Source organism: Electrophorus electricus, chromosome 6 (genome assembly GCF_041902795.1).
Source record: "Electrophorus electricus isolate QZ-2024a chromosome 6, ASM4190279v1, whole genome shotgun sequence".
NCBI lineage: Eukaryota > Metazoa > Chordata > Actinopteri > Gymnotiformes > Gymnotidae > Electrophorus > Electrophorus electricus.
The window spans coordinates 10,173,417-10,197,006 of NC_137502.1; the positions used below are offsets into that span (position 1 = coordinate 10,173,417).

Genomic DNA, 23,590 nt, shown 5'->3' on the forward strand with positions numbered 1-23,590 from the left:
GTACTTTTAAACTGTTGCACAGACTGGGTTGGGTTCTCAGTGATGTGCAATTTTAGCCCAATTCCATATTGTTGGTCTCAGAAGAACACATTCCTTTCGGGGATTATCATCACATAAAATAGACCTATACATTTACAGTCTCTACAGAGAAATACAGTCATGTCATAGTACAATAAAATGTCCTAATGTGTAAATAGTGATGTTTACTCATTTATAATGTCCAGCACTACTCAAATATAACTGCTTGCCTTCTTTGCCCATCATATTAACATCCCCATGTCAGCAGATTAAAAAGGACCATAAATCTGATTAAGAATTATATTATCAAGACCGATATAATCTGTGTTGTAGAACAGATATGAAAACATTTTGTCATAGCAATGCTCAAAAGCATCACATTCCATTTGTTTTACAGACCCATATCTCTGTACATTTCAATTTACAGAATGGACTAAATTAACTTCCAGGTGTTTAAAGCTCAGTTGGGGGCTGTGTCAGATCCTTTGTGAATAACATAAAGTTGAATATTGGGCAGCCTGACCACGGCTTCAGAACGATTGTATGGATTTGCTACATCACCAGTCCTCCTTTTATAAGCAAGATGATTATTTCAACCCAAGTCAAAAACATTTTTTGTCTCATCCAAACGGAAATTTCACACCTGAACTATTAGGCCACCTAATAGCGTGGACAGTAAAACGGGCGCATCGCCCGTCTGCTCTCTCTTAACATGTCCCGTCGTCATCCACCACGTTGAGAGGATGAGAGTTTTCTCAAACTGAGCAGGTCGAGTCTTTAAAATGTGTAAACTCCAACTGTGATTCTGGGTGATTTAGCTAAGGGCTAGACTTTCGCTTGACTTTGAGAGATGCCACAGAGGCTAGTCTGTAACGGTCGCAGATGAAGACCAGCTGTGTTCCTTGACGTCGTTTTTTGTTGTCTGAAGTACGCGACGCTATCGTCTTGTGAGTAACCCGAGAAGCGGGATTTTCATTCACATTCACTAAGAATAAAGCATCATTGTTCAGTCTTGGAAGTATATCACACTAAATCCGTGTGTACTACTTGAGTACGATAATGACGGTTATTGTTTGCATGCTGCGAATGCGAGACATCGGCTCTCCCGAATAAAAGGATAGCACGTCGAAATGGAGAAAGGGCAAAGCGTAACGAATAGAAATAGCTTTAGCATCCTCGACCAACACCCACTGGATAAATATTTCGATCCGCGGATCAGTAAAACACTTACGTTTTAACTCTGTTTACATGAGAGCGCAGACAGAATAGCCTTTCTTTAGCGTACATCTACTTCTGATGTGACGTGTATTTGCTAGGTTGTTAGTATAATGTATTTTTAGTATCAGTTTTTCTTTGTTTGTTTGTTCTGTGGTCTTTGATTCAGTGATTTTCTGATCCTGCCTGGCTTCATTGACTTTACCTCAGATGAAGTGGTGAGTACTTTTGCAAAATGCACCAAAACAGCTCAGCAGGTTTCCTGACATGCCCCATAAGGGCTTACCAGTGTGTGTGTTTCAGTAAATACAGCACATCTAGTAATGATTTAGTGGAGGGGGCGGGATCTTCCTAATTAATTAGTGAGCTGGCGGTCTCCTCTACCTTCAGTGAGATGGAGGAGCTGAGTCAGTTGCCATGTAGTGCGAACACGACTACAACAGAGGGTGGAGTGTGGCATAGTGTAAGAGAGGGATGAAGGAGTACAAATAAGATGTGCAAAATAGGTGGTGTTGGCATCCCAGGTGCATAGGGTGTGTTGTCACAGGCAGAGAGGCTGAGGGGTGTGTGGGTGTGTGTGTGTGTGTATGACAGTGTGAGGGAGGCGCGAACCAAAATTCCCATGTGTAATGGATATGGGATAGTATATATTGTGGTATTTATATTTGGTGTTACATTTTGTGTGTGTGTGTGTTAGAATGTGGGAGAGAACGTAGGATGTTTTTGTCTGTCTTACCACAGGGAAGTTAAACTGATGCCCTGCTTATAAAAACAGCAATATTTGTGCTTTGAATGTGCACATCCAAGTCACTTGAAGTCAAATTAATAATGGGATAGAGATGTGTGCATATGTGAAAGCTGTCCAAAGTAACACCCCAAACTGTTCTTATCTTTGTGCAATGCATAGTCTGTATGAAAATACAAGCATGAACATAAACAAAGATAATTGTTCTGTAGAACATTGGTTCCTTTCTGTTACCATTTGCGTCTGTCATTCAGGATCTGACCTCTGCTCTGACCCGGAAGATAACCCTGAAGACGCCGCTTATTTCCTCCCCCATGGGTACTGTGACTGAATCCTCCATGGCCATCGCTATGGCTGTGAGTATCCCCCACACACTCAAAACCATGAAGTCCTGTTGCTTTTCCATTTAGCTTTCTGTGATTTTGTATTACAGCTCATGGGTGGTATTGGGATCATCCATCACAATTGCACCCCAGAGTTCCAAGCAAATGAAGTCCGGAAAGTTAAGGTGTCAAACTTTCAGTGAATTGTCTTAATAGGAATATAATGAACAACACGTTGAACATGCAGATTTACACACAAGCTTCCCTGAGGCCTCTCATCAGCAGAGCAATATATGGTGTCATGGCAGAAATTCGAGCAGGGCTTCATCACGGATCCGGTGGTGATGAGTCCACAGCACACGGTCGGAGATGTGTTTGAGGCCAAGGTGCGACACGGCTTCTCTGGAATCCCTGTCACCGAAACCGGCAAGATGGGCAGCAAGCTTGTGGGAATCGTGACGTCACGAGACATTGACTTCCTCTCAGAGAAGGACTATGACCGGCTGTTGGAGGAGGTTTGTGATTCATCTTTGATTGTACATACAATATACAAAAGGTTTTTAAAAACACAAATGAATCACATATGACATACAATGCTTAAAAATATAGGTGGAATAGAACTATCATGAAATTGTGATATTTCTGTGTCAGTGTGTGAAAGAGGGCAATATATATATATATATATAAAAATAAAAAATGTGTATATATATAAGTGTGTGTGTGTGTGTGTGTGTGTGTGTGTGTATAAAATCACATTCTTTAAACTCACATCTTTTTGTGATTTATTTGTGATATTTGCCAGGCAATGACAAAGAGGGAAGATTTAGTGGTTGCACCAGCAGGTGTTACACTCAAAGAGGCCAATGACATCCTGCAGTGCAGCAAAAAAAGGTCTGATTCTTCATCTTTTCAGCTTGAGAAGTGAAACTGCTTCTAAAGGACTTTGAAAGGTTATTTTCACTTCTCCACTTCTTCTCTGAGTAACGGGTCGGTCGTGGGGACGCTTGTTGATTGCAGGTAAACTGCCCATTGTGAACGACAGTGATGAGCTGGTGGCTATAATTGCTCGCACTGATCTGAAGAAGAACAGAGACTACCCTCTGGCCTCTAAAGACTCCCGCAAACAGCTGCTGTGTGGCGCTGCCATCGTTACCCGTGAGGATGACAAGTACCGGCTGGACCTGCTCGTGCAGGCAGGAGTGGACGTGGTGGTGCTGGTAGGTCTTAAGGTCCTAAAGGGAGTGGGATTAGTCTCCATCCTGAGTATGGTGCCTGAATCAAATGACAAACTATTTTTGCTATGAGGCTGTGTAACACAGGACTGTGATTGCACATAGTGAATTTGGTCTGAAGGCTGTGTCTATTGTTTTAGGACTCATCTCAGGGAAACTCAGTGTTTCAGATCAGCATGATTAACTACATTAAACAGAAGTATCCTGAGCTCCAGGTGGTGGGGGGGGAATGGTGAGTCACAGTTCTCACATTTGCTTGTTCTGTAAACTGAGAGGGTTGAGGTAGGTAAGAATTGATGGTGTTTGGTTCTTTTCATTTGTTGCTGTGTTCACTTTCATCCTTCTTCTCTCTCGCTCTGTCTCTGTGTATGTCTGTGTAGTAGTGACAGCTGCTCAGACGAAGAATTTGATTGATGATGGTGTGGATGCTCTTAGAGTGTGGATGGGTTATCTTTGATAAGACATCGTATACCAGAAAATTGTTTAAAAGCTGGTAATAGCTAAACCACCAGACATAATAGTGATGGATAAACAGCAGAAAAGAGTCATAGTGACGGATGTAGCAATCGCAAGAGATAGCAACATCAGCAACAAGGAACATGAGACGCTAAAAGAAGAGGAAACACTGGCTCTGGTAGCAATCAGAGCACCAGGGGTTTAGGGACGATGACCATCAAACTGGGAGAGTGGCTCCAGCAGATCCCAGGAACAACATCCGAGATCCTCATCCAGAAGAGTGCAGTCGATGGAACACTTGGGATACTATGCAGGCAAATGTATATATTGTAAATTCCTGTTCTTTTTTATCAACATTCTTAGAACATAATTACTGTTCTAAGTTTACAACATCTGGTCGAGGTTTTCGTTTATTCAAGATGCATCCTGTAGTGCCTTTTCACATTTTTGCACTATTTCTTTATTTTGAGTCAAATGTTTCAAATAAAATAATACAATCCACAAGGAAATGAAAACGAGAATTAAATCAAACTTATTGTTTCAGAAAGATTACTACTCATTCACACACCAGGACGCTACATCTTCTGGAGTATTATGCTCACGTTTCTAAACTTTTAAACATTATAATGTATTTCAGTTATGGAAATCAGTTAAACACTATAGGAAGGCCTACAACAGGAATGTACTACAAATACCTTCCTACTCCAGCACCCCTAATCGTCCACTCCCAATGGTGGGATATCCCTGAATAACAGTTGAATGCTATCTTTGCCTATATTTGCCTCTGTCTGTCTTTCAGGAGACTACAATATGAGAGTTACACACTAACATAAAAGATGAATAATGAATTAAGTAAATGCTGCACCGGCTAACATCTACTTTCTTCCCTGTTTTATTACCTGTATTATTATTTATAATATTTGTGAGCTGAAAACATGATATCCACCAAAAACATGATTCACTGACTCATGAACAATGTCAACAAATCTACACACACACACACACACACAGCAGGTGAGTTTTCTGTGGTGCAGATGGGTCCAAGTGGGCTCATACTGGCCCTGCCCACATGTCGCCTCCTGCAGGTGTCAACCGTAGCCACTGTGCTCCATGTGCCCTTTCTCCTCTGCCACTGCTGGGAGAGGGCTCTGCCCACCCTCCTGACATGCTCCGCTACGCCTCCTGCATACCCCCTTTGTGCTTCAGACAGAGGCCAAAACCACTGGCTTTGCTGGTTCCAGGAACAGCCTGAGGTTGTCCAGGAGAGTGAAAGAATGCTATACCTTGCAAGGTATGATGGTCTTCATTGAAATGGGGGTTAAAAACATTTCAAGCCAGTGTTTTGTGCACTGACATCCCTCCTGCTACCGAAGGCCACCCGAGTGTTTCTTGTGTTTGTGAGTGTGAGGCAAAGGAGTGTGAAAGTGTTTGTGTGGATCAAGATGTAAATGCATGAAATGAAACGTACTGAGGCTATGTTTATTGTCACATATTTTATATCTAGAATGTTGGCCTACCTCCAAGTGAATTTGCACAAAGACCAAACATTTGTGTGGGGTGTTTGTTTGTGCATGTGAATATAGATGTGTGTAGTTCAATGGTGTATACATGTGTACATGTGAGTATGGATGTGTAAGTGTGAAAGATGTGTGTGTGTGTGTGTGTGTGTGAATTATATATTTGTTGGGGGCACATTCATATACTGCCACACTGCTATTCTCTCTGCTACTTTCTGTTTTTCAATTGGCAGAGTGGATTAGGGCCTGTCAGAGAGACTCTGAGAGATCTGGTGAGCCCTGATTGTGATTCTTTTTGTTTCTCTCTCTCTCTCTCTCTCTCTCTCTCTCTCTCTCTCTCTTTGTGTGTGTGTGTTTGTGTGTGTGTCTCTTGTCAACACAGTGTGAATAATTTTGATTTTAATTGGTTCGTTGTCATGACATTATCTCTCAACTCTCTCAACCGTCTAAATCACACGCGCACACACACAAACAGTTGACACCCCCCATCCTATAGTCCACATTCATTCATGAGAAACAGAAAATTTCAATTTGAAATTTATTGGATTGAATAACAGATCCTTTTCTTTAGAACCATGCACAGCATGGACATGACAATGTTGTGCTAAATGGTGTGATCAAACCCTATCATCATCCTTCCCAGCAAAGCCCTGATCTACTCCTTCTGTAGTGAGCTAAACGCTATTAATAAACTCCCAAACTCCTCCAGTGCTCTCTCACCATTCTGAGCAGAGCCTGTGCCAGGCCTGCAATTTTATCAACTACATCACAGCTGTTTTCTCTCTTCCAAATGTGTAGAGAAAACACACACACACACACACACACACACACGCGCGCGCGCTCTGTATTCTGACAGTCCCTGCAATGCTCCACTGTAATCCTCTTAGCCTGTAAGCGCTGGGCTCTCCCTGCAAACACACCCTAAACCCAGCACAGCATGGGACTATGTGGAAGACCACTTGCACAAACATCGACCGCACAGCTCCTTTTGCCTTTGCTTGCTATAGTTTCAACTGCTCGATGCACTGAAATGCCAAATACAGAGGCTAAAGCTCGAACACATGCGCCATGAACCAGCTGCACCCATTCCGAGGTAAATCAAATACACAGTTGCCAATGTTTAACAAAGCTTTTTGAGCTTTTTACATTTTATTGATTTATTTTTTTTTAAAGAACATGAGGACTTTTTCATTTTTATTTGTTCAGAATGTTAAATAGTAGTAGTCCCAGTAATTTTGTAGTTCCAGTAGTATCGTCATTCAGGTCTCCTTTATCAGGTTTTGGATGGATTGGTAGAAGTTCATATTGACTGGTTATAAACATAGTTCTGATGTAGTCAAGCACAGCGTCTGTCTCTTTGGCCAGTTGGTAATCATAGCCTTTTTATGTGCTCGGGAAACCTTTCTGCATACTACCGATTTCTTTAGCTGGTCCTCCTTGGGAAGTGTGTGGTCCCTTTGAGCAGTACAAAGCTTCCCCAGCCATGGCTCTCCCCATGCGCTGCTGCTTAGTTTTCTTCCCCACTACTTTGTCCCATAACGTCTTCAGGTTCTTTCTTTCACACTTTGGGTTTTGGTTTTCACTCTCTAGAGCCTCTCTTTCACTCTTCAGGTGTTGTCTTTCACTCTCAAGATTCTCTCTTTCACCCTTCAGGTGTTGTCTTTCTCTCTCCAGAGCCTCTCTTTCACTCTTCAGGTGTTGTCTTTCACGCTCTAGATCCTCTCTTTCACTCTTCAGGTGTTGTCTTTCACTCTCAAGATTCTCTCTTTCACCCTTCAGGTGTTGTCTTTCTCTCTCTAGAGCCTCTCTTTCACTCTTCAGGTGTTGTCTTTCACGCTCTAGATCCTCTCTTTCACTCTTCAGGTGTTGTCTTTCACTCTCAAGATTCTCTCTTTCACCCTTCAGGTGTTGTCTTTCACTCTCTAGATCCTCTCTTTCACTCTTCAGGTGCCATCTTTCACTCTGTTCATTTTTTGTCTCCTTCTGCTTCTCCTCCAACTCCTTCCCACTACATTCCTCCTCAAATTTTCCAATTTTAACACAGTGTCGTTTTCTAATTTCCTTCGTATCTACTCTGTCAGGTAGTTCTTGTTGCAATCTACTCATTGCTTTTTGTGTGTTCCTGTCCAACAAAATCTTCGTTTTCTTCTTCTTCGAAGATCTTCTGTGAGAGCAGCAGAACTGCATTTTGCTGCTGCAACCTCCCATTTCTGTCAACAGACTGACCAATTTTACCTTTGTCAAGCAGATTATAAGAATAGCTATTATGACAATGGTTCCATGTGACATCACAGTTTTGGTTTTGTTGACAATTCCATTGTCATCACACAGAATAGAATAAACTATTGTGGGCTTGCTTTCTTTTCACTTTAGCCTTAATTAGATTAATTAGATTCATATGTTTGCTTTAGATTTGCCTTTTTACATTTTATTTATACCATGAAAAACAATACAGAAATAATTAAAGAAGTCAAAGCCTTCGTCACAGTCTCTCCAGACATGCCTTTCTCTGGTTGTCAAAAAGACAAAAGAGATGACTATGGACTACAGAAGGATGCAAATGCCTCACACCCCAATACATACAGTGAAGAGTGAGAACATACACTCTCTTAAAATCACAAACAATCTCTCATGGTCCCTGAGCACTTTTTCCTTAGTGAAGAAAGCTCTGCTTCCTGAGGAGACTGAAGAAGGACAGCATGTCCGTCATCCTGATCTGGTCTGCAACAGCATCATAGAGAGTGTCCCGACCTGCGCCATCGCTGTCTGGTACTGGCACTGCTCCCCCTGCTCTTTTGGATTGTTTAGTTGAATTTAGCAGTCTGCTCTCAAATTTTCTGTGCCTGTTTTCTGGGATTCTGAAATTCAGGCAATGTTTTTGTTGTTCTTCTGCAACACTATTAAAACTCTGAACTCCTCAAACTATTTTACTTCTCTAAGTAAATCTGTCACACATTTGTCTAGTACAGAATTATTAGATTTCTTTCTTTGACCATAAGGAAAATACACACATTTACATATTTCTTTGTGTTGGATAAGAGATTAAGGACACTTCCTGAGGCAGAGAATGATTGGTCAGTAGTACATTAGAATGGCCCTACATACATTTCATCATTCCATATCTTTTCAGTGGTTATCAAAACCATTTATACACTTTTGCAGTTAAACAATGTTAAGATATTGATTAGTGTTTCAGTCAAATCAGTCTAACTCTGAAAGTATGTGATTACCTTCCATATGAGATGCTATTTAAGACTACACACACATCAGATTTTGCAATGAAAAGATGCACACATGCATACATGATAAAACAAAGGCAAATAGTCATTGTACACACACACACACACACACACACACACACACACGTTTTAGGCTCCTTTTGTCATTCAGTTTTGAAAGAAGGAGATGGAGGGCATGTCAGTATGCAGCAGTAGCCATAGTATTGGAACAGATGGGTCAGCATGGTAAGGGCAAACAGAACGTTGGTCAGGGTGTATCACTGGTCTCCATTGCATCTCAGTGATTCAAAATTCAGAACTAAAATATTAGAAAAAACACTCTCAAAGCATAGAGGGTCAAGTCAGTAGTTGCACTAATATCAGAATTTGTATCAAGATATTTTTAAGTGAGAAATTTTTAAGTGAGAAATAAGTTTAGCCCTCATTAAAAATGCTGTAATTTCAACTCTTTGACACTCTTGGAAAAATAAATGTAATATTTTGTTCAAAATATTATTTATTTGGGGAAAAAAGTGATCTGCAGGCACTGCGGATTCTTGCCCTGCTAGAGATGATTAAGAAAAGAGGTTAAATTGATTAGGAATTCTAACCTGTAGTAATAAACAGTATAAATTGATATGAAATGAAATAGGCAGATGCTGACTGTATATGAATTGTATGGGGCAGCAGTGTCTCACAAAGACTGGAGCACAGCAATGATGTCATCATGTCATGGGTGTGAAAAGAAGGTCTCTAGGAAATAGGCTTCGTCAAGGGGCATGGGGGCTGGGGCCAAAAGACAGAGCGCAGGAGACTAATGAATGAAGATGGAGAACCCCTCTGTTCGCTACTGTAATATACACAGTAATGAGAGGTAGAGGAGCAAAGACTCTTCATCAGGCCCTCAGCCAGCCTGGCACTAGCTCATCAACAGATGTCTCCCTCTCTGAGAGAGAGAGAGAGAGAGAGAGAGAGAGAGAGAGAGAGAGAGAGAGAGAGAGAGAGAGTGAGAGAGAGGGTCTTATTGAATTATATGCTTTGTTGTCATCTGTGTAGCATTACTACAGATTCTTTTTAACTCAGTATCTGCAATGTTTGGTTTAGAATCACAGATGAGGATGTGTTTAATGTGACGTGGTTGGTTTACGTCTCACAAATGTCAATTGTCTTCATTAATGTTCCATCTGAAATATTAATGTTCACAGCAGAGACCTCATCAATATTCATCAACCCGGAAACGTTGCACAATCTCCTGTTAAAATTTCATGAGATGGCGTGTCTCTAACATAATATGATTGTGTGTGTGTGCGTGTGTGTGTGTGTGTGTGTGTGTGTGTGTAAAGTACATGTCAAGTTCACATGTGTTTGTGTATGTATATAGGTTCAGGAAGAAGCTAAGGGTTTTGACCTCAGCATAGACTTCACTGGTGCTGACATCATCACCAGCTAAGTGACCTGTTCCTCTCATCCTGGTGTGTGTCTGTGTGTGTGTGTGTGTGTGTGTGTGTGTGTGTGTGTGTGTGTGTGTGTGTGTGTGTGTGTCTGTGCGTGTGTGTGTCCAGCTGTGATCGGCCCTTACTCATACACATTTCACTTGGCTGACACACAGTGAAAAAAGTGCATTTACAGTCCTCTGTGGTCTCATTGCCAGCCCAGATTTCCAAAACTTATTATATATTTTACATATGTAGTAGTCATTATATATTATTTGAAACTACAATTTTGAACTGTGTTTCAGTGTTGTGTAATTACTGAATAGGGCTTAAATAAAACCATTGTCATTGTAAGAAGGCTCAACAGCAGTACTCATCTACTCATCTACCACACATTTCACTGTGTGTTGTACTGTGTAAGACTATGTATGTGACAAATAAACCAAACTTGAAACTTGAAAAAACAAGATGTGGGTTAAGATGAATCTACTTCCCTTTTCATGTACACTGAAAAACATCAGTTTTTCAAATGCTAGGATATATTTTGTCTACAAACACATTTCTATTTATGGTCTTTCTTATCTTTTATAGCATCAAGGGTTCTTTGGAAGGTCAGCAGAAAATGGAAGAGAGGAAGCTGTGTGTGAGTGAATGCTTGTGTGTAATGTCATTTTCTATGTTGAGTGTAGTAGCTCTGTGATGTACTCTGGAGAGCTGAAGTTTGAGAAGAGGACCATGTCTGCTCAGGTGGAGGGGGGTGTTCATGGCCTGCACTCGTAAGTCTTCGTCCTCTCTGCTCACTAAACTCCTACTACCGAATCCATCATGCTCAGTGGCTCTTTTAGGGAACACTCCACCAACTGTCAAGCAGTGCCACAAAAGCACTCAAGGACTGGAAAATAACCTGTGTGTGTCTGTTCTCACAGTTTGCAGGCACAGTGTTATAAATAATAATACACAGCAATAGACCCCTGCTGATCTCCACTGAAATCTGAATGGACATGAAGCTGACAATTTATTTATGAATAATTAATTCAGATAAATTGTGGGTTTCTAATAGATAACAGGGTCATGACATAATGAGTAATGCCTCTATAGATTTCTATTCATGTCTTCAAGTAATTCATGTACATACATTGAATTGAAATAAAACAGGCTTTGGCATGACTGGACAGAGCATTGTAATGTAAACGTCAGTACTATGCACATTTTGCAGTGTGGACTTTTATAAAGTCATGAGCTCTGTGCAGATATAGACTGTAGAGCTCTATATTGAATTGTGGATGAGCATATTAAAACCACAAGGCGGAGCTTCGAGAGAGAGAGAGAGAGAGAGAGAGAGAGAGAGAGAGAGAGAGAGAGAGAGAGGATGAAACAGCTGTTTAATGTTCAACAAATGGAAAGAAGAAGACAATTATGAAAATCAGTAGAACTATTAGCAAAGTTGAAACTAGTTAATATTTTGTGACAGCAGAGTGGCTCTAGATCCCTGTGGCAGGGATTACGGACGATCACGGACTACAGGAGCCCACCCTCCGGACTGATGAGTGCGGATGAGTCTCTGGCGAACGAGCTGAATACATTCTTCGCTCGCTTCGAGGCTACATCTAGCAGCGCTAATGCTAACGGCGCTAATGCTAGCAGCGCTAATGCTAACGGCGCTAATGCTAGCAGCGCTAATGCTAACGGCGCTAGTGCTAACAGCACTAATGCTAGCAGCGCTAGTGCTAATGGCACTATCGGCGCAGCCAATGGCACATGCGCGAGGCCCACCATAGAACAGCGCCCTCTCATCATCACGGAGAGTGACGTGAGAAGAGTGTTTAAAAGGGTGAATACCAGGAAGGCGATGGGAGCAGACGGTATCTGCGGGAGGGTCCTCAAAGCCTGCGCAGATCAGCTAGCCCCGGTATTCACCGACATCTTCAATCTCTCCCTGACGCTCGGTATCGTCCCGTCCAGCTTCAAGCGATCCACCATCGTCCCCGTCCCGAAGAAACCTCGACCCTCCGACCTCAATGACTACCGACCTGTCGCCCTCACATCAGTCGTGATGAAGTGCTTTAAAAAGCTACTCGGAGACTTCATCACATCTTCACTGCCAGCCTCCATGGACCCACTGCAGTTTGCATACCGCCACAACCGCTCCACTGACGATGCAATTGCACATCTGCTCCACACTACACCGACTCACCTGGACGAAGGGAGGGGAAATTATGTTAAAATGCTATTTGTCGACTACAGTTCTCCCTACTCACTACTAAGTTGGGGGATCTAGGACTGCATACATCCCTGTGCGACTGGATCTCCAACTTCCTAACAGACAGACCACAATCAGTACGGGTGGGCAACTGCGCCTCATCCACCCTCACCCTCAGCACTGGAGCTCCTCAGGGTTGTGTCCTAAGCCCCCTGCTCTACTCACTGTACACCTACGACTGCACAGCCACTTCCAGCTCCACCATCATTGTCAAGTTTGCTGACGACACCGTTGTCATGGGTCTGATCTCGGACAACGACGAGAGGGCCTACCTGGATTAAACACCTGGAAAACTGGCGCCAGGAAAATTATCTCCTCCTAAACGTCAGTAAGACAAAGGAGCTGATCGTGGATTGCAGCAAGAAGCAGGAGCGGCACTACCAACCTGTGAGGATCAGTGGAACCACGGTGGAGAGAGTAGATAGTTTCAGGTACCTTGGTGTTCACATCTCGCAGGATCTGTCCTTCAGACTGCCCTCCAAGGTACTGCGGAACTTCTATACCTGCACTATCGAGAGCATCCTCACGGGGAACATCACAGTCTGGTTTGGGAATAGCACCAAGCAGGACAGACAAGCACACCAAAGGGTAGTGCGTTCAGCAGAGCGCATCACTCACACGGAACTTCCTGACCTGCAGACCATCTACTACAAGCGGTGCCAGACCAAGGCCAGGAGGAGTGTGAAGGACCCCACCCATCCCAACAATAGACTCTTCTCTCTGTTGAGGTCAGGGAGGCGCTTTCGCTCCCTGAAGACCAAGACAGAGAGGCTGAAGAGCAGCTTCTTCCCACAGGCCATTCGGGCCCTGAATCAGGGAAACTGATAAACTGTGGGGACCACCACCACAATGTAACATAACTGTATATCTGTATATATATATTTATATTCAATGACCTTGTTACACAACAACTGTAGATATGTTATTATACGAAATGGATCTGTACATTCTGTAGATTGTGTACATATATACACAACCATATACATTGTACATTGTGTATATAATCATAATGTACATATATTGTACATACATTGTTAATATATTTTGTACATACATAGAATATATATATATATATATATATATATATATATATATATATATATATATATTATCTTTGCATATATATATTTCACATATAGAGAATGTCTATATTTCTCTATGCACCCGTTTTCTTTTCCTCAGTTTGGACAGAGCACTCTCCACCATTTCACTGCGAGTTATACTGTGTATGACTATGTATGTGACGAATAAACCAAACTTGAACTTGAACTTGAACAGTACTTGTGGTAGCCTTTTTAACTAAGTGTACTTAAAATCAGACATTAGCACACTAAAACATTAAGCATTAAGATAAAAGATAAATCCTTTATGCAAATGCAGTTGTTTCTTAAAGATTGTTTCTTTTAGAAATATAAGTTCTTATCACACCTGTATTAGAATATGAGCCCAGGAGAGTAACCCTAGAACACTAGGAACATTTATGTTACAATTTCCTTGCAAAATCACAAGCCTGATGTGAATATTAAAATAAGAACAACAAATAGATACACCTGTTATCATTTTATTATCCATCTTCACATAATATAGGGAAGGTGCATATGTGCTCATTTCTCCTTTGTTAAAAAAGCACTGACATTTTGCTGCATCAAACATTTGTGTGCCATGCATTTAGTGTGTAGCATAACAACAAACAAATTCTGCAAACTCCTACTTTATGAGCATTAAAGGCGGTTGGGCAGAGTGTTGAGTGAAGCTTCAGAGCTTGACTGTAACCTTGTTATATTTCAATGGCAATGAGGGCAGTACAGGTAGTGACTAAGAGGCTTTCCTTCCCAATCCCTCTGAATGTTGTCTCTGACAACATTCCAGACAGCACTTTAGAGAAAACAGTAGTCCAATGGCAGCAGACAGGCCTTTTTAGGGATCACCACTTACAGAGTCTTACCAAGACACCCAGTAGCTTTATTTTGTTTGGGACGAAGCCTCTATCAGAGCCGTATTTCATTCTACCTGATTCAGCTGCTGCTTGTATGATGCATGTTGGATGAATCTCTTACTCTGCTCCTCAGCTAAGAGAAAGCTCTCCATCTCGATCTGAGGAACAAACTTGGATTGTGTGCGTGGCTCCAGCACAACCACTGGTGAATGCGCACGCAGTGTCCCAGGAGCTGCTCTGTGGTGCAGGTGGAGAGGGGAGGTGGGCGGAGGCCCGGGGCGTCAGCTCACGCAGGGTTGTAGAGGAGGATTGGAGTACTGGACATCGCTTACATGGAGGGCCATGTCTATGAGCACTTTGCCAATGGCAAGCACGACAGCTACCAGATCGACTACCGCCTCATTGTGGGCGACACAGAGCCAGCCAGATTGCAGCTGTCGCCTCGCGACCCTGAGCACCAGGGGCTATTTGGCCACAACACATCTCATGGGCATGAGACTGCAGCTCAGCGCTACAGCGCCACGCGCATCCAGGCTGGCTACGAACCAGAGAGGTGAGACTCCTACGGTTTCAAAGGAGTGCTGATCAGCAAAATTAACCATGTTTGCATCACTAGGTTAACGTTAGTGTCACTAAACAAGTTCATTAGGAGTGGACTTTATTTTTCTTTTGGATTGTGTACTTTTAAACTGTTGCACAGACTGGGTTGGGTTCTCAGTGATGTGCAATTTTAGCCCAATTCCATATTGTTGGTCTCAGAAGAACACATTCCTTTCGGGGATTATCATCACATAAAATAGACCTATACATTTACAGTCTCTACAGAGAAATACAGTCATGTCATAGTATAATAAAATGTCCTAATGTGTAAATAGTGATGTTTACTCATTTATAATGTCCAGCACTACTCAAATATAACTGCTTGCCTTCTTTGCCCATCATATTAACATCCCCATGTCAGCAGATTAAAAAGGACCATAAATCTGATTAAGAATTATATTATCAAGACCGATATAATCTGTGTTGTAGAACAGATATGAAAACATTTTGTCATAGCAATGCTCAAAAGCATCACATTCCATTTGTTTTACAGACCCATATCTCTCTACATTTCAATTTACAGAATGGACTAAATTAACTTCCAGGTGTTTAAAGCTCAGTTGGGGGCTGTGTCAGATCCTTTGTGAATAACATAAAGTTGAATATTGGGCAGCCTGACCACGGCTTCAAAACGATTGTATGGATTTGCTACATCACCAGTCCTCCTTTTATAAGCAAGATGATTATTTCAACCCAAGTCAAAAACATTTTTGTCTCATCCAAACGGAAATTTCACACCTGAACTGGGCTGGCCACCTAATAGCGTGGACAGTAAAACAAAGGCGCATCGCCCGTCTGCTCTCTCTTAACATGTCCCGTCGTCATCCACCACGTTGAGAGGATGAGAGTTTTCTCAAACTGAGCAGGTCGAGTCTTTAAAATGTGTAAACTCCAACTGTGATTCTGGGTGATTTAGCTAAGGGCTAGACTTTCGCTTGACTTTGAGAGATGCCACAGAGGCTAGTCTGTAACTGTCGCAGATGAAGACCAGCTGTGTTCCTTGACGTCGTTTTTTGTTGTCTGAAGTACGCGACGCTATCGTCTTGTGAGTGACCCGAGAAGCGGGATTTTCATTCACATTCACTAAGAATAAAGCATCATTGTTCAGTCTTGGAAGTATATCACACTAAATCCGTGTGTACTACTTGAGTACGATAATGACGGTTATTGTTTGCATGCTGCGAATGCGAGACATCGGCTCTCCCGAATAAAAGGATAGCACGTCGAAATGGAGAAAGGGCAAAGCGTAACGAATAGAAATAGCTTTAGCATCCTCGGCCAACACCCACTGGATAAATATTTCGATCCGCGGATCAGTAAAACGCTTACGTTTTAACTCTGTTTACATGAGAGCACAGACAGAATAGCCTTTCTTTAGCGTACATCTACTTCTGATGTGACTTGTATTTGCTAGGTTGTTAGTATAATGTATTTTTAGTATCAGTTTTTCTTTGTTTGTTTGTTCTGTGGTCTTTGATTCAGTGATTTTCTGATCCTGCCTGGCTTCATTGACTTTACCTCAGATGAAGTGGTGAGTACTTTTGCAAAATGCACCAAAACAGCTCAGCAGGTTTCCTGACATGCCCCATAAGGGCTTACCAGTGTGTGTGTTTCAGTAAATACAGCACATCTAGTAATGATTTAGTGGAGGGGGCGGGATCTTCCTAATTAATTAGTGAGCTTAATAGGAATATAATGAACAACATGTTGAACATGCAGATTTACACACAAGCTTCCCTGAGGCCTCTCATCAGCAGAGCAATATATGGTGTCATGGCAGAAATTCGAGCAGGGCTTCATCACGGATCCGGTGGTGATGAGTCCACAGCACACGGTCGGAGATGTGTTTGAGGCCAAGGTGCGACACGGCTTCTCTGGAATCCCTGTCACCGAAACCGGCAAGATGGGCAGCAAGCTTGTGGGAATCGTGACGTCACGAGACATTGACTTCCTCTCAGAGAAGGACTATGACCGGCTGTTGGAGGAGGTTTGTGATTCATCTTTGATTGTACATACAATATACAAAAGGTTTTTAAAAACACAAATGAATCACATATGACATACAATGCTTAAAAATATAGGTGGAATAGAACTATCATGAAATTGTGATATTTCTGTGTCAGTGTGTGAAAGAGGGCAATATATATATATATATATAAAAATAAAAAATATGTATATATATAAGTGTGTGTGTGTGTGTGTGTGTGTGTGTGTGTGTGTGTGTGTGTGTGTGTGTGTGTGTGTAAAATCACATTCTTTAAACTCACATCTTTTTGTGATTTATTTGTGATATTTGCCAGGCAATGACAAAGAGGGAAGATTTAGTGGTTGCACCAGCAGGTGTTACACTCAAAGAGGCCAATGACATCCTGCAGTGCAGCAAAAAAAGGTCTGATTCTTCATCTTTTCAGCTTGAGAAGTGAAACTGCTTCTAAAGGACTTTGAAAGGTTATTTTCACTTCTCCACTTCTTCTCTGAGTAACGGGTCGGTCGTGGGGACGCTTGTTGATTGCAGGTAAACTGCCCATTGTGAACGACAGTGATGAGCTGGTGGCTATAATTGCTCGCACTGATCTGAAGAAGAACAGAGACTACCCTCTGGCCTCTAAAGACTCCCGCAAACAGCTGCTGTGTGGCGCTGCCATCGTTACCCGTGAGGATGACAAGTACCGGCTGGACCTGCTCGTGCAGGCAGGAGTGGACGTGGTGGTGCTGGTAGGTCTTAATGTCCTAAAGGGAGTGGGATTAGTCTCCATCCTGAGTATGGTGCCTGAATCAAATGACAAACTATTTTTGCTATGAGGCTGTGTAACACAGGACTGTGATTGGACATAGTGAATTTGGTCTGAAGGCTGTGTCTATTGTTTTAGGACTCATCTCAGGGAAACTCGGTGTTTCAGATCAGCATGATTAACTACATTAAACAGAAGTATCCTGAGCTCCAGGTGGTGGGGGGGAATGGTGAGTCACAGTTCTCACATTTGCTTGTTCTGTAAACTGAGAGGGTTGAGGTAGGTAAGAATTGATGGTGTTTGGTTCTTTTCATTTGTTGCTGTGTTCACTTTCATCCTTCTCTCTCGCTCTGTCTCTGTGTATGTCTGTGTAGTAGTGACAGCTGCTCAGACGAAGAATTTGATTGATGATGGTGTGGATGCTCTTAGAGTGTGGATGGGTTATCTTTGATAAGACATCGTATACCAGAAAATTGTTTAAAAGATGGTAATAGCTAAACCACCAGACATAATAGTGATGGATAAACAGCAGAAAAGAGTCATAGTGACGGATGTAGCAATCGCAAGAGATAGCAACATCAGCAACAAGGAACATGAGACGCTAAAAGAAGAGGAAACACTGGCTCTGGTAGCAATCAGGGCACCAGGGGTTTAGGGACGATGACCATCAAACTGGGAGAGTGGCTCCAGCAGATCCCAGGAACAACATCCGAGATCCTCATCCAGAAGAGTGCAGTCGATGGAACACTTGGGATACTATGCAGGCAAATGTATATATTGTAAATTCCTGTTCTTTTTTATCAACATTCTTAGAACATAATTACTGTTCTAAGTTTACAACATCTGGTCGAGGTTTTCGTTTATTCAAGATGCATCCTGTAGTGCCTTTTCACATTTTTGCACTATTTCTTTATTTTGAGTCAAATGTTTCAAATAAAATAATACAATCCACAAGGAAATGAAAACGAGAATTAAATCAAACTTATTCTTTCAGAAAGATTACTACTCATTCACACACCAGGACGCTACATCTTCTGGAGTATTATGCTCACGTTTCTAAACTTTTAAACATTATAATGTATTTCAGTTATGGAAATCAGTTAAACACTATAGGAAGGCCTACAACAGGAATGTACTACAAATACCTTCCTACTCCAGCACCCCTAATCGTCCACTCCCAATGGTGGGATATCCCTGAATAACAGTTGAATGCTATCTTTGCCTATATTTGCCTCTGTCTGTCTTTCAGGAGACTACAATATGAGAGTTACACACTAACATAAAAGATGAATAATGAATTAAGTAAATGCTGCACTGGCTAACATCTACTTTCTTCCCTGTTTTATTACCTGTATTATTATTTATAATATTTGTGAGCTGAAAACATGATATCCACCAAAAACATGATTGACTGACTCATGAACAATGTCAACAAATCTACACACACACACACACACACAGCAGGTGAGTTTTCTGTGGTGGCAGATGGGTCCAAGTGGGCTCATACTGGCCCTGCCCACATGTCGCCTCCTGCAGGTGTCAACCGTAGCCACTGTGCTCCATGTGCCCTTTCTCCTCTGCCACTGCTGGGAGAGGGCTCTGCCCACCCTCCTGACATGCTCCGCTACGCCTCCTGCATACCCCCTTTGTGCTTCAGACAGAGGCCAAAACCACTGGCTTTGCTGGTTCCAGGAACAGCCTGAGGTTGTCCAGGAGAGTGAAAGAATGCTATACCTTGCAAGGTATGATGGTCTTCATTGAAATGGGGGTTAAAAACATTTCAAGCCAGTGTTTTGTGCACTGACATCCCTCCTGCTACCGAAGGCCACCCGAGTGTTTCTTGTGTTTGTGAGTGTGAGGCAAAGGAGTGTGAAAGTGTTTGTGTGGATCAAGATGTAAATGCATGAAATGAAACGTACTGAGGCTATGTTTATTGTCACATATTTTATATCTAGAATGTTGGCCTACCTCCAAGTGAATTTGCACAAAGACCAAACATTTGTGTGGGGTGTTTGTTTGTGCATGTGAATATAGATGTGTGTAGTTCAATGGTGTATACATGTGTACATGTGAGTATGGATGTGTAAGTGTGAAAGATGTGTGTGTGTGTGTGTGTGAATTATATATTTGTTGGGGGCACATTCATATACTGCCACACTGCTATTCTCTCTGCTACTTTCTGTTTTTCAATTGGCGGAGTGGATTAGGGCCTGTCAGAGAGACTCTGAGAGATCTGGTGAGCCCTGATTGTGATTCTTTTTGTTTCCCTCTCTCTCTCTTTGTGTGTGTGTGTTTGTGTGTGTGTCTCTTGTCAACACAGTGTGAATAATTTTGATTTTAATTGGTTCGTTGTCATGAAATTATCTCTCAACTCTCTCAACCGTCTAAATCACACGCGCACACACACAAACAGTTGACACCCCCCATCCTATAGTCCACATTCATTCATGAGAAACAGAAAATTTGAATTTGAAATTTATTGGATTGAATAACAAAGATCCTTTTCTTTAGAACCATACACAAGCATGGACAATGACAATGTTGTGCTAAATGGTGTGATCAAACCCTATCATCATCCTTCCCAGCAAAGCCCTGATCTAATCCTTCTGTAGTGAGCTAAACGCTATTAATAAACTCCCAAACTCCTCCAGTGCTCTCTCACCATTCTGAGCAGAGCCTGTGCCAGGCCTGCAATTTTATCAACTACATCACAGCTGTTTTCTCTCTTCCAAATGTGTAGAGAAAACACACACACGCGCGCGCGCGCTCTGTATTCTGACAGTCCCTGCAATGCTCCACTGTAATCCTCTTAGCCTGTAAGCGCTGGGCTCTCCCTGCAAACACACCCTAAACCCAACACAGCATGGGACTATGTGGAAGACCACTTGCACAAACATCGACCGCACAGCTCCTTTTGCCTTTGCTTGCTATAGTTTCAACTGCTCGATGCACTGAAATGCCAAATACAGAGGCTAAAGCTCGAACACATGCGCCATGAACCAGCTGCACCCATTCCGAGGTAAATCAAATACACAGTTGCCAATGTTTAAAAAAGCTTTTTGAGCTTTTTATATTTTATTGATTTATTTTTTTTTAAAGAACATGAGGACTTTTTCATTTTTATTTGTTCAGAATGTTAAATAGTAGTAGTCCCAGTAATTTTGTAGTTCCAGTAGTATCGTCATTCAGGTCTCCTTTATCAGGTTTTGGATGGATTGGTAGAAGTTCATATTGACTGGTTATAAACATAGTTCTGATGTAGTCAAGCACAGCGTCTGTCTCTTTGGCCAGTTGGTAATCATAGCCTTTTTATGTGCTCGGGAAACCTTTCTGCATACTACCGATTTCTTTAGCTGGTCCTCCTTGGGAAGTGTGTGGTCCCTTTGAGCAGTACAAAGCTTCCCCAGCCATGGCTCTCCCCATGCGCTGCTGCTTAGTTTTCTTCCCCACTACTTTGTCCCATAACGTCTTCAGGTTCTTTCTTTCACACTTTGGGTTTTGGTTTTCACTCTCTAGAGCCTCTCTTTCACTCTTCAGGTGTTGTCTTTCACTCTCAAGATTCTCTCTTTCACCCTTCAGGTGTTGTCTTTCTCTCTCCAGAGCCTCTCTTTCACTCTTCAGGTGTTGTCTTTCACGCTCTAGATCCTCTCTTTCACTCTTCAGGTGTTGTCTTTCACTCTCAAGATTCTCTCTTTCACCCTTCAGGTGTTGTCTTTCTCTCTCTAGAGCCTCTCTTTCACTCTTCAGGTGTTGTCTTTCACGCTCTAGATCCTCTCTTTCACTCTTCAGGTGTTGTCTTTCACTCTCAAGATTCTCTCTTTCACCCTTCAGGTGTTGTCTTTCACTCTCTAGATCCTCTCTTTCACTCTTCAGGTGCCATCTTTCACTCTGTTCATTTTTTGTCTCCTTCTGCTTCTCCTCCAACTCCTTCCCACTACATTCCTCCTCAAATTTTCCAATTTTAACACAGTGTCGTTTTCTAATTTCCTTCGTATCTACTCTGTCAGGTAGTTCTTGTTGCAATCTACTCATTGCTTTTTGTGTGTTCCTGTCCAACAAAATCTTCGTTTTCTTCTTCTTCGAAGATCTTCTGTGAGAGCAGCAGAACTGCATTTTGCTGCTGCAACCTCCCATTTCTGTCAACAGACTGACCAATTTTACCTTTGTCAAGCAGATTATAAGAATAGCTATTATGACAATGGTTCCATGTGACATCACAGTTTTGGTTTTGTTGACAATTCCATTGTCATCACACAGAATAGAATAAACTATTGTGGGCTTGCTTTCTTTTCACTTTAGCCTTAATTAGATTAATTAGATTCATATGTTTGCTTTAGATTTGCCTTTTTACATTTTATTTATACCATGAAAAACAATACAGAAATAATTAAAGAAGTCAAAGCCTTTGTCACAGTCTCTCCAGACATGCCTTTCTCTGGTTGTCAAAAAGACAAAAGAGATGACTATGGACTACAGAAGGATGCAAATGCCTCACACCCCAATACATACAGTGAAGAGTGAGAACATACACTCTCTTAAAATCACAAACAATCTCTCATGGTCCCTGAGCACTTTTTCCTTAGTGAAGAAAGCTCTGCTTCCTGAGGAGACTGAAGAAGGACAGCATGTCCGTCATCCTGATCTGGTCTGCAACAGCATCATAGAGAGTGTCCCGACCTGCGCCATCGCTGTCTGGTACTGGCACTGCTCCCCCTGCTCTTTTGGATTGTTTAGTTGAATTTAGCAGTCTGCTCTCAAATTTTCTGTGCCTGTTTTCTGGGATTCTGAAATTCAGGCAATGTTTTTGTTGTTCTTCTGCAACACTATTAAAACTCTGAACTCCTCAAACTATTTTACTTCTCTAAGTAAATCTGTCACACATTTGTCTAGTACAGAATTATTAGATTTCTTTCTTTGACCATAAGGAAAATACACACATTTACATATTTCTTTGTGTTTCTCTCTATCGCTCTCCTTTTCTCAGAGAGTTGGATAAGAGATTAAGGACACTTCCTGAGGCAGAGAATGATTGGTCAGTAGTACATTAGAATGGCCCTACATACATTTCATCATTCCATATCTTTTCAGTGGTTATCAAAACCATTTATACACTTTTGCAGTTAAACAATGTTAAGATATTGATTAGTGTTTCAGTCAAATCAGTCTAACTCTGAAAGTATGTGATTACCTTCCATATGAGATGCTATTTAAGACTACACACACATCAGATTTTGCAATGAAAAGATGCACACATGCATACATGATAAAACAAAGGCAAATAGTCATTGTACACACACACACACACACACACACACACACACACGTTTTAGGCTCCTTTTGTCATTCAGTTTTGAAAGAAGGAGATGGAGGGCATGTCAGTATGCAGCAGTAGCCATAGTATTGGAACAGATGGGTCAGCATGGTAAGGGCAAACAGAACGTTGGTCAGGGTGTATCACTGGTCTCCATTGCATCTCAGTGATTCAAAATTCAGAACTAAAATATTAGAAAAAACACTCTCAAAGCATAGAGGGTCAAGTCAGTAGTTGCACTAATATCAGAATTTGTATCAAGATATTTTTAAGTGAGAAATTTTTAAGTGAGAAATAAGTTTAGCCCTCATTAAAAATGCTGTAATTTCAACTCTTTGACACTCTTGGAAAAATAAATGTAATATTTTGTTCAAAATATTATTTATTTGGGGAAAAAAGTGATCTGCAGGCACTGCGGATTCTTGCCCTGCTAGAGATGATTAAGAAAAGAGGTTAAATTGATTAGGAATTCTAACCTGTAGTAATAAACAGTATAAATTGATATGAAATGAAATAGGCAGATGCTGACTGTATATGAATTGTATGGGGCAGCAGTGTCTCACAAAGACTGGAGCACAGCAATGATGTCATCAT

At 41.7% G+C, this 23,590-nt stretch overlaps 1 pseudogene; it reads left to right on the forward strand.

The window, feature by feature from the left end:
• The first annotated feature begins 1,148 nt into the window (after positions 1 to 1,148).
• Positions 1,149 to 18,418, forward strand: LOC145658471 (inosine-5'-monophosphate dehydrogenase 1a-like; annotated as a pseudogene).
• The last annotated feature ends 5,172 nt before the right edge of the window (positions 18,419 to 23,590 follow it).